The sequence below is a fragment of the Erythranthe guttata genome, chromosome 3 (assembly GCF_056151865.1).
Source record: "Erythranthe guttata isolate IM_541 chromosome 3, IM_541, whole genome shotgun sequence".
In the NCBI taxonomy this organism is placed as follows: domain Eukaryota; kingdom Viridiplantae; phylum Streptophyta; class Magnoliopsida; order Lamiales; family Phrymaceae; genus Erythranthe; species Erythranthe guttata.
In genome coordinates this window covers 3,306,659-3,320,055 of record NC_142535.1, presented here as the reverse complement: position 1 = coordinate 3,320,055, position 13,397 = coordinate 3,306,659, and the positions used below count along the sequence as shown (strand labels likewise).

At 36.5% G+C, this 13,397-nt stretch overlaps 1 non-coding gene across 1 annotated transcript; it reads right to left on the bottom strand.

The window, feature by feature from the left end:
- Positions 1-704: 704 nt before the first annotated feature.
- TRNAN-GUU (transfer RNA asparagine (anticodon GUU)) lies at positions 705-778 on the bottom strand. Its single transcript has one exon. It is a non-coding gene; the product is annotated as a tRNA-Asn (tRNA).
- Between the last annotated feature and the right edge of the window lie 12,619 nt (positions 779-13,397).

Below are 13,397 nucleotides of genomic sequence, written 5' to 3'. Positions count from 1 at the left end.
AATAGAATAAATAAGAAAAACTATGCTTGAGTCTTCGTTGATCTTCGTTCTACCATTTTGTGGTGTAAAATTTCGTGCTTATGGTGTAGAGACTTGTTGCATTTATAGGCTTTTCTTGATAATGAAGTTGTGGAAACCTAATAGGAATCAATTTCCGCCACTTTCCCCCACCAGCATTTGTTCTTCGATTTTTGCTTTGTTGGAGTCCGAAGTTTGGAATGTTGCGTGAATAAGAGTTGTAGCCCTTGAAATTAACTTTCCAATGCCACCGACATCAGCTGATTTGGTGCTCGTATGAAAGAGATATGCTAGAAATGGTGGACTCTGCCAAAGCTGTGGCGAGATTCCTTCTTCCAATTTGATTTATTTCCTTATTTGCATTTTTTTTCCTTTCTTTTTGATATTTTTCCTTCATGGACACCTAATTCTCGTTTTTCACCTATAAAACACAAAATCAATCCATTAAAGCACAACTATAATTAAATCTAAACAAAAGATCCACGTAAAGTAAACGTATTGATGTAAAATCTACACTCAACACCTACCCGAAGACCGATAGCTCGGCCCGATTTTATTTCAGCCGAGCCCGATTAATTGTGAGTCGGGCCGAGTTTGAGCCATTTCATTAAACCCGATTAAACTATGAACCGAATTTGAGCTTACCATGGCTCAACCCGAATAAAACCCGAGTAAATATATATATTCGCTAGAAGGAGGGGTTGAACCTCCGACCTTGTGGTTAACAGCCACACGCTCTAACCAACTGAGCTATTCAAGCAATTACATTTTAATTTTCTTTAATACAGATCAACTAAGTAAAGTAATGGATACTTAATAGTACATGAATCATGGGAAATTTAGGCAATGTTTGGAAGCGTTTTGGAACTTATTTTGATTTCATTTTAAGGAAATATGTTTTGGGGGAAGAATTTGAGAATGAAAGTAATGTTTGTTTATATTTTGAAATGATAAAAAATAGACTGTAGCAGTCACAAAAAGTGTTAGAAAAATGTATTTTAGAAGAAAAAAATTGAAAGATGAAGTGATATTTATTTGTTTTTTAGTGGAAACATTTTTTATCAAATCATTTTAGTGTAACAGTCACATCATGTCTCAAGGAGAGAGAAACTTTTGAGAAAATTATTTGAGAAGTGTAATAAATATAATTTTGTTTTGGGGAATCAATGGAAACAAAATAAAAACAATACCAAACATTGACATATTCCAATATTTCCAATTTCAACTTCAAGCAAAGAATAAAATTTCTTTTTTTAGGAAGAATAAAATTTTGTTAAGCAGATTGCGCCAATTCTTGAGGAACGATAACTCTCTGGTTACATACTAAATCAAATCTAGTGGCAAGAGAATGTACGAAATGATTATCACTACGTTTAACAAAGGAAAACTCTCATAACACGAATGAACTTGCAATAAGTCAAATAATCTTCTAGGAAGGCAGCAAAAGAATATATAGTACACGTATATATATAATATATGCATGCATGTGTTAGAAGAAAAAAAAAACACTTATATGTAAAATACATAGGGCACGTATGCATATACTAGTCTAGATTAGGGTGTTTTAAAATTAAATCACATACTTATTACTTTAGGCATATATAGAACTTCTTATATTTAACGTAAATGGTATAAGCAATTCATATAATTCACATATTTTCGAACACATAAAAATAATTAAAGTTAGAATAATAAATCTACCAAATATTAATAATAGGTTTTGTGCAAAAAGTACCCTTGTGTTATTTTGAAATAGCAAAAACCTCCATGTGATAAATAAATTAGCAAAATCCCCATGTAAAGTTTGTCAAAGTCATAAAACCCCCTAAGGTATTTTCGTGTGGCACACTCGCCTAACCTGCGGCTGTGATCAGTTGTTTTTAAGACATAAAATGACAGAATTGGCCTCACATATTTATTAAATTGTAAATCTGAAAAAACCCTCTCATTTTATCATCGTCTTCTTCGTTCATTCTCATTAGTTTCTTGCCAATTCGTCTCTCTTCTAAATTTCAGATTCGGTTCTTCTTCATTTTTCTTTTCCTGGTCTAAACGCGATAAGCTTCGACAAAGGATGCTATATTGGGCAAGAGCTCATTGCTCGAACTCATTACCGTGGAGTGATACGAAAGCGTTTGATTCATTTGAGATTCTTCGACGATAATGGAAAAGGTATTAAAAGAAAAAATGCTACTTCAACTCTTTTGTTCGTCATCCAATAAACATTTAAAAAAAAAAATATTTGGTATAGAGGTGTAACTAAAAATATCACCCGGTTCAGAAGTGATCGAAAGAAAATCACAGAAGAAAGTCGGGACAGTGACAACTGCACTTGGCTCTCGTGGTTTTGGGCTTTTACGATTGGACAAAGCTTTCGAAGGGAAGGACTCTGTGTGTATGTAAAAGGAAGGCTATGATGATGCCAGCGTGGAGACGATTAGGCCCGAATGGTGGCAGTTCTTGTGGAATCTCATTCGTGCAGATACCATGCTCGATTGACCCATTAAGCTCTTGAACAACAGATACCATGCTCGATCAACTCTCCGGAATCTCATTCGTTCAGTCGAGGGCGATTCTCATCAAATGGGCCGCCCCATTTTGAGAGAATCTGCCCGCGAGTTTAGGGTCGATAAATTCTTCAAGCGGGCCCGATTCGGCAGCAGTTCTCGCTTTAGAAGACCCGAATCGAGAATTAGGGGTTTGCTGTTTTGGTCCAAGAGAACATTTTCGACCGAGATGTTTTGGTGAACCATGAGCCAGATGAAATTATTTCAAGGGCAAGAAGTGTTGTTGAACGTGCTCGAAACAACCCTTCTAATTTACAGGTTCCGTGGGTTATTTGTGCAGGCTTGTTCATCATGCATGGTTGTGGTCTTGTATTACCTAAAATGTGAATTATGTCATTTTGTTTCAATTGGCAATGAAAATGTGTTTTGGCATTTTCTGTAGTTTTTAAAATTTGCTACTGGATAAAACCCAATTGTGTAAAAATTGGCAGAGATCCTCAGTATCTATTAAGAGTTTAAATTCTCACCGGATGAGTTGATTATGTACAATAATCGGATTCCATTCATATTATGCCACGTGGATGATTTAATTAACAAACTCTAAATCTAATTAAACTAAATTAAATTACCATAGTTGTAAATTTAGGGTTAACACTAACATTTCAAAAAAGGGTTAACAACTAACGAAATAATAATAATAATAATAATAATAATAATAATAATAATAATAATAATAATAATAATAATAATAATAATAATAATAATAATAATAATAATAATAATAATAATAATAATAATAATAATAATAATAATAATAATAATAATAATAATAATAATAATAATAATAATAATAATAATATAAAACCTTATGTTCAACGGACGGGTTTTCGGGTTATTTTGGGTTTTGGGTTTTTCGGGGTTTTGGGTTTTTCGGGATTTTGGGTTTTCGGGTTTCTATTTTCGGGTTTTGGGTTTTTTCGGGTTTTGGGGTTTCGGTTTTCGGTTTTGGGGTTTCGGGTTTTTCGGGGTTTTGGGTTTCGGGTTTTTCGGGGTTTTGGGTTTTCGGGTTTCGATTTTCGGGTTTTGGGTTTTTTTGGGTTTTTGTGTTTCGGTTTTCGGTTTTCGGGTTTCGGATTTTCGGGTTTTCAGGTTTCGGGTTTTGGGTTTTTGTAGTAATTTTTTTATAATTTGAACAATTATATTTTTTTCCTAAATTGTTGTTGGCCGAATGATTTTGGAGAAAAAAATTATTTTTTTATTAGTTTTTGTGTTTTGTATTAAATTGGCAAACCCACTTGCTATATAATATTGGCAAGAGAAATTTGAGATATGTCCACATGTCAGTTTGTTAGTGGAATCCGATTATTGTCTTTTATAGGCCCATCCGGTCTGAATGATCACCCATCTATTAAATATGAAAAGAAATCCCATGTAGTTGGTAATAAATCATTAGCAAAGGAAAAAAAATGGAAAAAAACTACATTCACAACCATCAATAACCAACAAAAAGTGCACAAAAACAGAATGTCATAATACATTCATTCACCAAAAAACAATCCAGCAAAACAACAATCCATTAATAAACAAGGCCATAAAAAAACCAACAAAAATATATAAAACAAAGCCACCAAAAGGCTTTCTCAAAAAGGTCATCAAAAGACCACCAAAATGCTTTCAAAAAGACCATCAAAAGGCCATAAAAAACCCATCAAAAGGTTATAATTAATAGTTATTCATTAAGTACACAAAAAAATGAAAAATATAGGTCCTAAATTTTCCACGTTCTCTTCCTCTTGGAATTCTCCTTAATATTTTCAAGCACTTTAGATATTTTCAATTTCTTTGTTTTTTTTGGGTTGCTTGAATTTACATTTTGTGTAGTTGATGAGGGTCTCTTAATTTTGTCCACAACAACACCATTTGTAGTTGAGCCCGCAACAGTTTGCCCAAGCAAAGATGCATTTCTCCTTCCTTGGTAAACCTAAAAATAAATATAAAATATGTTAAATGGGAGTAAACATAGAGTTAACTTACCTTAAAAAAAACTAAACAAGCAAAAACAAAATTCAATCTTACATTTGATGCTTGAGACTGTGAAGTTCCAATAGAGACATCAACTCTAGGGCCTCGTGAACAGAGTCGGTCCGACGTATTTGGGGGCCTGGGGCGAGAATAAAAATATTAGGTAGTTTGGGGGCAACGTCGGATTTTTTTTTTCCGCATCTTAAGATTAATAAATAATATAAATAAATTAGTTATTAATATAAACCTCATAAATTGTAGTATGAAAATATTAATGTCTAGATAAAAATGTTTTGTGTAAATCAATGTTAGAATAAAAAAAAAAACACTATATTTCAAATCTATTTTTAAAATAAATTTATAAAAAAGAAAAAAATAATAAAAGATTAAAAAAAATTTGAAAAAAATAGAAGAATATTTTTTTTTAAACAATAAAACAATTTTTGCACATAAAATATATAATATATATATATATTAAAAAACTAAAAAAATTGGCCCCCTAAGAAACTGGGCCCTAGGCGTGGGCCCTACTCGCCCCAACCTAGGGCCAACCCTGCTCGCGAAGTTCAGACATCAACTGTAAGACCTCCTGTAGGTAAAGTTGCAGTAGGAGTAGGCTCATTATGCTATTCTCCTATAGCAGAAGAGCCCTAAGAAACAACCAAACAATCAATGCAAAAAAATACAAAAAAAGTGTTAATTCTTAAATCAATCAATGAATAGCTTTTAAAAAAAATGAATTAAATGTAAACAAGAGAACGAGGAAGATACCTTATAGAATTTGGAGTTCGGGTGAATTGGATTCTTGCATGTATGTTGGGTGCTTAATACCTAACACGCAAGTGCACGTATCGCAAACAAGTAGTAAAAGTGGACTCGTGAGAGTCGGATGTCGATCCCACAGGGAATACTCAAATTATCTAATCCTAAGTACCAAATTCTAACAATTATGATTTTTATCCAGCCTACGCAAAGTTGTCAAATTTAATCAACTAAATAATTAAACTAATTAGAGAAAATATCAATAAAAACGGACCTATGATTTTATCTTCCCACTATGCAAGAATTGCTCACCCAAAACCCCTCAATTATGAAATATATGATTCATGATTATTAACCCGAGACACTAATTTACTCATAACCCGCTGTCGCGTGTATTATGAGTCTATTATTCATAAACGATTCACTATATGTCTATGCAAACCAATTATAAATAAAGCATTAACTAACAAGTCTCGTAAATGGCTACCTAAGGTGATATCTGTATGTCTACGACACCACATGCAATTGACACACTCATCCGGTGAAAACTACTCGAAGGCTCTTCTACTTACCGTCTAATTATCAAAATAGCTCTGTCGAGTCAATCCCAATAATCAAAGATAAAGCACATAAATTGATCAAGTTCATGCACTAACAATCATAACAAGTAGAAGAAATAATCATAAAATCATAATTGCATAATCTCAAGAAAACGGGTTCACCATCCCCACACAGGGTTCCAACAAAATCCTAGATTAAAAACTTAGCTACTCATGTTCTCTATGAAAAACATAAAAATATAAAAAGACATAGATTAAGAAAAGATAGATAAAAGAAGAATTGTGATGAAGATTTGTCAATTCTCCGTCTTCGATTCTTCGTTCTCTCGCTCCTCTCGCTCCAAGGTTGTGTTAAAAAGTCCTTTGATTCGTGCTTGGTTTGCCCTTAAATAGATGTCCCAAATTGGTAGAATAATTTAGGTTTTCTTGTGTGTTTAAAAGTACAAAATTGTCTCCAGCGTGTTTTGGCGCGGCCGCGCGAAAATCAGTGCAATTCTCACACGGCCGCGCGAGAATCGCCGAAACCTTCTGCCCAACTTCTGCAGTTGGCACGGCCGTGCCCAAAATAGGCTAATTTTGGCACGGCCGCGCGGGCCAGTTTTCAGCCAATTTTCAACATATTTTGTTTTCTTCCGTTTTTGCCCGTTTTTGACCTTTTTTGGCTCGTTTCGTCCCTGGAACTTCCAAATCGTCAAGTTGTACCTAAAATACAATAAACCACTCATTAAGCATATCAAAGCAACACTTTCAACAAATGCCTCTCATCACATAGATTAATGGTCAATTTCATGTTTTCAGAACTTCCAATTATCATGACAATTCTCAAAAAATTACAAGCTCGTAATTCAAAGATACGTATTCACTCACCCTTTTCCAAAAACCTCAAACCATGCTATCGCTTCAAGTATCCCATATTTGCAAATTAAAAATGGAGAAAATTTATACTTACATAATAATATTCAACTCCAAAGACTCACCAAATTTCTTTACTCGGCTAGTATCAAATAATTGAGCTATTGGGATCATTGGGACTTTTTGGCTTTCAAATGTTGGGCTTTTGGTACAAGGTAGAAAATATGGGTAAAAGTGGCTACTCTTCTCCTTTCATCTCACAATTAGTCACTAAGAGTTGCACTTAACGGAAATTTTAGCTCTCGTTCTTGACTAGAGGTGTTTTTGCTAAGATTTAGCTTTTGGAATTATTGCTTCACCTCGAAGGACTTATAACCTAACTCGAATTGTTTAAGAGTTCAAAAGTCTCCACTTTTGCTCTTAACATGATGGTTCGAGTTTTTACTTTAAAATCTTTATCAAGTCATTTCTTCCCCTTCTATCTTTCTTCTTCTTCTTCTTTTTTTTTTTTTTTTTTTTTTTTTTTTACTATTTTTTTTTCTTTTCCTTTTTTTTTTTTTTCAACCAATCTCCAAGGGAAAAATTATCAAGAAACCACCATCTAATCTACCCACTTTATTTCGGCTAAAAGAAAGAACACCGTTTCTCCAAGGCTCAATCAAGGTTCGAATGATAAAAATTTAAAGGTAGGCTTCAAAGGCTCAAACGGTTCAAAGATGGCCCAAATCACTTCCCAAATCGCTCAACAATTTAATATTTCACTTTGTAACTTCCTAAGGCAAGTTCTAAAACCGAATAGCATATGATATAGCATAAATTAATTCCACGTTTTAAAACACAAAACTTTCAACCAAAACAAGGCATAATTCGTGATTCCTAACAATGACTCCTTCCTACGACACTTTGAATCAAAAGCTCACCAAAATTCAATCATAATCAAGATAAAGCAAGCAATTTCATCATTAAACATCAACCATCTTTCATCATCATGATTCATCGAAGCATTTATCTCAACACATTTTTTTTTCGAAAGCAATAAATAAACCAAAACAACTAAACATAAAAAAAAAAATCCTAAGGCATGCAAACTAAAAAATTAAAGCACATAAAAGCAAGTAATTATTGATACGCGTAAAACCTACGTATAAATAACCGCAAGTGTACAGTATCGCGTTTTGCAGAATAGTGAATTCCGGATATCGATCCACAGGGAATTAAGTTCCTAAATCTACCAAGTACCGTAATTATACTATCCTAAACTTTATCTAGACGGGAGAAAAAGATTGGAGATGACATGAAGCCAAAAGGAAACAAAAATAAAAACAACGGTCCGCCAAAACAAGCGAAGAATTATGACGTGTGATGGCTTCTAGGGTAAAATTCACCAATGTACTATCGATAAAGATCTACAAATCCGAATCTAATGTCAATTCTATATTCGCTAACCCAGACGCTAAAATACCCTAACCCCCGTCTCCAGTGTAGTTAGAGTCTACCCACAGGTCCGACGTCTCCGTTCAGAACCTGATATTAAGAGAGTATTTAGGTCAATCCCTTAAGGGCTACCCGAGGTGCATCACGTCTCCGTTTCCACAACCCGAGCTATGTTTTCCTAAAATCAAACGAGAAATCCTCTCTCGAGTTCATTCCCATTAAGAATCAATTCAACTGTTGGCCAAACAATCGAAAGCATTTAATACAGGAAAACATAAACATAATCAAAGAACGACAAATAGATCACAGATCTGGAAATCAAAATCAATATATACAAGGTTTCATTTCCCTAAAAGAAAATGCTCAGTTCATTACAAACATAGCATCAAAATGAAGAACACGAGAAATTATAAACTAAACGTAAAGAAAAGCTTATGAAAAACCCGAGTCGAAACCCTCGTCGAAGCTTCCCGCGAAGAACTGGCGAGAACCGAAGAGAAAACCGAAGAAGAAGTCGAGAGAGTTATAAAAATGAAGAAGAAACCTTCTATTTATAGTAGGAAATCAAAGAAAAATATCTTGTCTCGAATTATGCGCCCAGATCGCGATCTGGGCTTCTTGGATCGCGATCTGGCAGCCTTGGGAACTGCGCACAGCCTTTCCAGATCAGGATACGGGAATGGTGGATCGCGATCTGGTTCTTGATCAAAAAATGTACTGTGAGACCCCCTAGATCGCGATCCTGGAAGGCTGGATCGCGATCTGGGTCCTGATCAAGAAAACCTTTTGTAAGACCCCCCAGATCGCGATCCAGGAAGGCTGGATCGCAATCTGGGCTTCTGCACCAACTTCAAACACTGTTTTGACCCTTTTTTAGCCCGAATGTGACAATTTTGCGATTCACAAAAGTTGTAGATCTTGAAGTGAGCTTTCTAAGGCCACTTGAATCAGCTCAATCGGAGGTCGTATGCAAAAGTTATGCTTGACATACGAAACAGTGCCACACCCGCAATAATGCACTTTTGCACGTGTTTGGTTTGATTTTCGGCTTCGCTTCCAAAATCGTTTCGAATTGGCAAAAATAGCTTCTCTTTAACTAAAATATAAATAAAACAAAAACATATATACAAATAAAGCCGAAAACTCGGACGAACGAAGATCAAAACTCGAAGAATTGATAAGCAAAAATCGTGCAAAACGAACACTTATCAATTATCCACCCCTAAACTTAAAATTTACATTGCCCTCAATGTAATTAGTATGAAGTTCAAGGATAGAAAACACGTGACTAGTCGACATGGCCATCTCCGGGCTGTTGAAATTTTCGCCTTTTATTGTGCTTCTATCCATCTGGCACGGCCGTGTCAGTTTTTGAACTGTTTTCCGCACGGCCGTGCGAATTGCCAAAATTGGGCAGTAGCTGTCTGTTTCTCGCACGGCCGCGTCAGATTATAGTGTGTTTTTCACGCGGCCGCGCCCCAAGCCAAAACTGGGCAGTTGCTTCCCAAATTTTTCGGACGGCCGTATGATATTTTGCCTTGTTTTGGGACGTCCGTATGAGCTCCAGAGCTGCAATTTTTTGTCCTAAAAATTAAAAACATGTTTAATTTGATAGCTTGCATGCTTATAAAATAAATAAATAAAATAAAACAAGAGAAATAATAAAATAAAAAAAATATGAAAATCTCGGGTTGCCTCCCGAGAAGCGCTAAGTTTATAGTCTTCAGCCAGACTTTTGTTCATGCTCTTCAATTCTTTAGCTTTTGGACCCATCTTCTTACTTCCTTTTGGAGAAAGTCTTGAATAAATGGGTTGATTCGATTCTTCTATCGACTGGTTCGCTTAGGAATGCCCTTGAATTTATTCTTCTTGATGTCATGAGACTTGGCAACCTCGTCTTTTATCACGGTGTTTTGCGTAGGTGTTGTAACCAACTCAACCTTTTCCTTTTGTTCTCCTACATGCACATTAGTCTCCACAATATTTTTTAAATCATATAATTTAACAGGAACCAGTTTAGAATCACTTACCTCGTCAAGTAGATAACATCCATTAGCCGTAGTAGGATTTTCATCCACCCGGTACACCTTGAAGATCACTGTTTATTCCCCCACACTCATTCTTAGCTCTCTCTTCCCTACATCAATAATTGACCTACCGGTTGCTAAGAAGGGGCGTCCTAAGATAAGGGGAATATTTTCATCTTCCTCTATATATCTAGGACTAGAAAATTGGCCGGGAGTATGAACTTATCTACCTTGACCAATACATCCTCCACTATACCTAAAGGGTGAGTAAAAGATCCATCGGCTAGCTGCAAGGTCACGGAAGTGGGCTTAATTTCTCCTAAATTCAATTTTTCATAAATTGATAAAGGCATTAAATTTACGCTTGCCCCTTGATCACACAATGCCCGCCCAAACTACCTAGTACCTATTGTGCATGGAATGGTACAACTGCCCGGATCTCTAAGCTTCGGTGGAATTTTATTTGCAAGGATAGCACTACTTTGCTCATTGAGGTCTACGATTGCTGCACACTCCGGAAGCCTCATCTTCTTCGATACAAGTTCCTTTATAAACTTAACCCAATTCGGCATATGCTTAAGTGCCTCAACAAAAGGAATATTAACATGCAACTTTTTAAGATAATCCAAAAATAACTGAAATTGCATATCAAGCTTAGAGTTTTGAAAACGTTGAGGGAAGGGTACCTTGGGAGTAGGTTCACTTACTGTGATCTTTGTGTTGCTTGGCCCTACCTCGGTTTTTTCCTTGGGCTCCTCTACAATAGGCGGTGGTGCAACGGACTTTTTAGGACCTTCCTCTAATTGCCTCCCATTTCGCAAACTTACTGCATTGCACTGCTCGATGTTGCTCTTTCGAGGATCTTCCGTATTCGACGGCAGTGCTCCCGATGGCCTCGCATTTAGCTGGGTTGCAAGTTGACCCATCTGTGTTTCCAAATTTCGGATGGAAGGTTGTGCTGATGTCATAAATTGAGCTAAGATGTTTGCGAGATCTCCACCTTGAGGTGGAGCTTGAGGCGGATTTCGGAATCCGGGAGCTGGTCTTTGTCCTTGCTGATTTCCTCCCCATCCAAAGTTGGGGTGATCTTTCCATCCCGGATTATAAGTGTTGGAGTACGGGTTCCTCTGTTGTCGGTTGGTGTCATTCACGTAATTTAGAGACTCCGTTTCTTCTAAGCACTGGTCGGGACCTTGGACTGCATGGACTTGCTGAGTCTGCAAGGCTGCTACTTGACTTGATAGCTTTTCTAACTGGGCAGTGATTGCGGTGACCCCGTCTAACTACAAAATTCCTCCTGTCTTTATGGCTCCGCTATTTGACCGGTCCGATGCCCACATGTATTTATTCCTAGCGATTCGCTCCAAAAGTTCGTATGCTTCGTCATAGGTCAAACTCATGAACATTCCTCCAGCTGCAGAGTCGAGCACAATCCTCGAGTTTTCTTGCAATCCATCGTAGAATATTTGCAGCTGGCGCCACTCTTGAAGTCCGTGATTCGGGCATCTCCGAATAAGTTGTTTGAACCGCTCCCACGTCTCGAATAACGCTTCACCGGCTTCTTGTATGAAGTTTTGTATTTCTCTCCGGATTCTCTCAGTTTTGGTTGGGGAGGTGTACGTATTAATGAAGAGTTGTGCTAGCTGGGGCCAAGAAGATATGGAGTGTGGTGCACGAGTTTGTAGCCATTCTCTTGCGGCTCCTTGTAGAGAGTGCTTGAAGAGGTGGAGCTGCAGTGCTTCCGGTGACACTCCGTTCATCTTATGCGAATCACATGTTTCGAGGAAGTTGACCAAGTGAAGATGCGGATCTTCATGAGCTAATCCGCTGAACAACCCATTGTTTTGGAGCATAGTAAGGAGTCCCGCTCGAATTTCGAAATTGTTGGCTTCAATGGGGGGCTGCTGGATGCTCGATTGAAACCCAATGAGTGTTGGAACGGTGTACTCATGCAATGCTCGTTGACGAGGTGGTGGATTAATTAGCTGAAGTTGCTCTTGCTCGTTGACGATATTTCCTGCCGCATTCGGTAGGCACCCGTGGTCATCTCCCCTACGATTATTCTCTTCTTCCATTGTTGCGGGAACGTTTCGAGCTAACCGTTGATTTCTCCTGGCGTGCCTAAACGTTTGCTCAATTTCGGGATCAAAAGATAGCAAGCTCGTGTCGTGTCCTCTTCGCATAAAAATACCTAAAACAAAAATAGTAAAAATAAAATAACCAAATAAAATAATTAAATAAAATAAATAAAACGACTGAAGTAAGAAAATTTGCTCAAATTTAATATTAGGATAAATAAATAATTTAGCCGTATTCCCCGGCAACGGCGCCAAAAACTTGTTGGGTGCTAAATACCTAACATGCAAGTGCACGTATCGCAAACAAGTAGTAAAATTGGACTCGTGAGAGTCGGATGTCGATCCCACAGGGAATACTCAAATTATCTAATCCTAAGTACCAAATTCTAACAATTATGATTTTTATCCAGCCTACGCAAAGTTGTCAAATTTAATCAACTAAATAATTAAACTAATTAGAGAAAATATCAATAAAAACGGACCTAGGATTTTATCTTCCCCCTATGCAAGAATTGCTCACCCAAATCCCCTCAATTATGAAATATATGATTCATGATTATTAACCCGAGACATTAATTTACTCATAACCCGCTGTCACGTGTATTATGAGTCTATTATTCATAAACGATTCACTATATGTCTATGCAAACCAATTATAAATAAAGCATTAACTAACAAGTCTCGTAAATGGCTACCTAAGGTGATATCTGTATGTCTACGACACCACATGCAATTGACACACTCATCCGGTGAAAACTACTCGAAGGCTCTTCTACTTACCGTCTAATTATCAAAATAGCTCTGTCGAGTCAATCCCAATAATCACAGATAAAGCACATAAATTGATCAAGTTCATGCACTAACAATCATAACAAGTAGAAGAAATAATCATAAAATCATAATTGCATAATCTCAAGAAAACGGGTTCACCATCCCCACATAGGGTTCCAACAAAATCCTAGATTTGAAAACTTAGCTACTCATGTTCTCTACGAAAAACATAAAAATATAAAAAAACATAGATTAAGAAAAGATAGATAAAAGAAGAATTGTGATGAAGATTTGTCAATTCTCCGTCTTCGATTCTTCGTTGTCTCGCTCCTCTCGCTCCAAGGTTGTGTTAAATAGTCCTTTGAT